A 3,834-nucleotide genomic window follows, 5' to 3' on the forward strand; every position below is an offset into this window, starting at 1 on the left:
ATATATATAAGATGTAGTAGACTGCCGTTGATCTGAAAAGAAAAAGAAGAAAAATAAATATCAAAAGTATCAAATGATAAAAATAATGATAATAGTAGTAGTAAAAAAGAAGAATATCTTTGTGTGTCGTTCTCTTGCTGCTATCAAGAATTTTTCCATTCAACTATCAATCTTTCTATACCTTATTCTCATGTGTCTCATCCTACCATTTGCTCTTAACGTGACGAACATATGGTCTTACAAAAAGTCATGCTTTCCGGTATTTTCAGCGTCTGCTGCGAGCTAATCTGCACGCACAGGCGCTTATTAGCGGGACTTTACCTAGCAGATGCAACAGGACATTAGACTCAGATTAGGAAATGATTCCCAGACCAAGTCCATTGCGAGGCTCGCTGATTATAAGCCTCATTTGACTGACGCTGATGCAGCACAAGTCCATCACATCTACTTCGTGCATTCCACTGCAGAATGCGAAATTAGGTCTCACAGCTGTGACATGAAATTCTACACAACCTCCTGTTAGCACAGATCTTTCATCATTTCTTAGATTTCTCTGCATAATAAAGCTTCCTGAATTTGTAAAATCACGTGATCGCTGTACGGCCGCTGGTAGAAGTTGCATGACCATCCCTGTTCCCCAAGGCTTCTGTGCGGGTTGTCGTCTAGTTGGTGGGATGTCTTGCGGTCTTCATCCGGGGTTTGTCGCACTTGGGTGGATGACTGATAGGCTGTCAGTTCCATAGAGTTATAAGAGAGTAATCTGTTCATGTAAGGATCTAAGACTCTTGGGACCCTCGCTTGACAGGACCAAATATATGGCAACAGTTACAACTTTAAAGATCATCTCCCTCAATTATATCTTTTATGGGCTTTGCCAAACGGAGAATATTAAGCCAAAGAGTTATGATTTCCTTTTTTCCAAAGGTAACATGTTATGACCAACTTTTTTCTTTCCTTCTCTCTTTATAATCGCCCGAGGGTTTGTGCTTAAGGGAAACAGAGCCAAAAAGGTGGCAACTAGATTTATTCTTCTTGTTTTTCCCAGTTGGTAAATTGAGCTGCTATGTCAAATACATTACTATCATCTTTATTCTCATTATCATTATTCTCATTATTGTCATCATCACCATTATTATCATCTTCATTATTATCATAATTTTATGTATTTTTTCTTTGTCTCTTTCATGTCTCACTCTCTTTCGATGATGTTTTGCCCGTCATTCTGGTCTGAATTTGTCTGGTTACATATTTACTCTCCTTTTGTACGTTACGTATTGCCAAAAGCAGGGAAAACAGCGTCACTTGTTCTTTATTGAGTGACGATGGGACGTGCAATCAGGAACACAACCACAAACACTCTCACTCGTTATGGCCAGTTGACTGCTTTGGCGCCGCTTCGTCTGTGTGTCTACCTATTGTTCTTATCTAGTCTATCAAATATAGAAAAGAGAGCTGAGCTCGGAGAAACCCGTCTGCTATAATTATATTATATCATAAATTTTTGAACTGGTGCATGTACCTGGCACTTACAGCGTTTCCTGGGAGGTTGTTCCATCCATCAAAAGCCCTGCTCGAAGACCTATATTTCTTTACGTCATTGTTACCAACTTTTTTTATTTATTTATTATTATTTTTTTTTTTATTAAGGCTTCTTACTCCTCTTGTATTGAAAATAACATTTTCTTTCCCCCTTTCCTCCAATATCTAAATGTTAAATTTCGTCAATCTATGATCGCATTTCTTGCCGGCGCCCCTCGAGTGGCCGGCCGCTCGTTCAACTCATTCCAGTTCACCTCCCGCATACCCGCCCAGACTGCTGGGCGGGTCCATATACCCGCCCATATACATCTTTATGTTGTCATTGTTATTGTTATCCTCATTAGCATCATTACCACTATCATCATTATCATTGCCATTATTTTCATTATCATTATTATCATTATCATGATCTTTATCATTATTATCATTATTATTGTTAAAGTTATTATAGTTTTGATTATTCTTATTACCATTAAACTTATTACTATTACCATTACCATGATGATGGCAATAATAATTACAGTATCTCGAAATGACTTCACCTGACAGCAAACATCACACATGGCACCACTGTAATTGCATTTGCAGAAGACATGCAGTTGTTAAACCTTTCCGGATATGTGCAATTGTTTATGGAGATCCCCTGGTATCGTTTTTTTTTTTTGCATAAAATGTTTCCCTGGGAGGACGATTAGCTTTCGTGAGAAAGTGAGGAAGAAGTCAAGCGAGGAGGGAAGGGAGGTGGGAAGTGGGAAGTGGGAAGTGGGAAGGGGGAAATGGTGACCCAGTCTAGTGTCTTGCGTTAGGTCTAGTGACGTATCTTCCCTTTCATAGTTCTGGCTACGCCTTTAATCGTACGATCAATCTCGCCTTCAGTAGAAGATCACTTTAATAATGATAATGATGATAATAATAACAAATATAATGATAATCATAATGACAATATAAATAATTCTAATAATAACAATGGTGATAATCAAAATGGTAGTAATAATGATAGTAATAGTTATAATGATACCAAAAGTAATATTAATCATCAAAAAATGATGATAGAATTGCTAACGAGAAGGGTAATGAAGATATTGTCAGTAACAATACTAGTCATTATAAACATCATTGTTATTTTCACCACCATCGATAAAGAAATATAAGAAAAAGCACTATTCTAAAACGTCAGAGGAACAAAGGACTCCACATGCACTTCACCTCATCCACTTGCTCAGACGTTCTCTGCGGTGGAGCTGCGAGGCGCGCGGCCGGGAGAGGAGGTCGGGAAAGAGGAACTGGAACTTCCCAGAGGTCGTTATGTTTGCCTTAGATTTGCTCGTCAGGTTTATGTTCGCTTTCATCAAAGTATCTGGCACTGACGTATCATTATGGAAAGAAACATATAGGCCTATAAAGAGAGAAGGAAAAGGATTATGTATTTACTCTTTAAGGTTGAATAAAAGTGAACGAAAACGAAAGAGAGATATACAGAGAGAGAAAGAAGAGAGAAAGAGAGAGAGGGGAGAGAGAGGAGAGAGAGAGAGAGACGGAGAGAAAGAGAGAGAGAGAGAGAGAGAGAGAGAGAGAGAGAGAGAGAGAGAGAGAGAGAGAGAGAGAGAGAGAGAGAGAGAGAGGAGAGAGAGAGAGAGAGAGAGAGAGAGAGAGAGAGAGAGAGAGAGAGAGAGAGAGAGAGAGAGAGAGAGAGACAGAGAATAGAGCGGAGACAGAGAAAGAAGAAGAGAGGGGGGGAGGGGGGGGAGACAGAGAGAGAAGAGAGAGAGAGAGAGGGAGGGAGAGAGAAGAGAGAGAGAGAGGGGGGGGAGAGAGAGAGAGAAGAGGAGAGGAAGAGAGAGAGAGAGAGAGAGAGAGAGAGAGAAGAGAGAGAGAGAGAGAGAGAGAGAGAGAGAGAGAGAGAGAGAGAGAGAGAGAGAGAGAGAGAGAGAGAGAGAGAGAGAGAGAGAGAGAGAAAGCGATAGCGAGAGAGAGAGCAAGAGAGAGAGAGAATAGAATATAAATAAAAAAGAAATCAATGAAAAGAAAGAACACGTAGAGAGCTGCGACAGAAAAAAAAACAAAAACTCTCCCCTCCTTTCCTCAGTGAGATAACCGAGCGCACTGTAATGATTCCGACCGCGTGGCGTTGCTTGTGTACAAGGAACGGTGTTTGTAGGCCAGTCTCATTGTGCACATATATGCCTGGTCCCTCTTGCCGCAAAAAACAGCTGATGCGACCACGGCGTCTGCGGTCCATGCAATTGCGGATTCCCCGGTGCGGCCGGATTTCGTAATGAGATGGTTAAGGGGATG

At 40.6% G+C, this 3,834-nt stretch overlaps 1 protein-coding gene across 1 annotated transcript in view; it reads right to left on the bottom strand.

Annotated features, from left to right (window-relative positions):
- LOC122251420 (uncharacterized) overlaps positions 1–3,085 on the bottom strand; it is a 4,603-nt gene extending 1,518 nt beyond the window's left edge. The window contains exons 1-2 of the mRNA XM_043013363.2: positions 2,746–3,085; positions 1–32 (exon numbers count right to left, since the gene is read on the bottom strand). The exon at positions 1–32 is cut by the window's left edge and continues 449 nt beyond it. The gene's annotated coding sequence lies outside the window, so the exon portion shown is untranslated. The remainder of the gene's footprint in view (positions 33–2,745) is intronic.
- Between the last annotated feature and the right edge of the window lie 749 nt (positions 3,086–3,834).

Source organism: Penaeus japonicus, unplaced genomic scaffold, assembly GCF_977035675.1.
Source record: "Penaeus japonicus unplaced genomic scaffold, GWHDUDI00000001_assembly GWHDUDI00000038, whole genome shotgun sequence".
NCBI classification, from domain to species: Eukaryota; Metazoa; Arthropoda; class Malacostraca; order Decapoda; family Penaeidae; genus Penaeus; species Penaeus japonicus.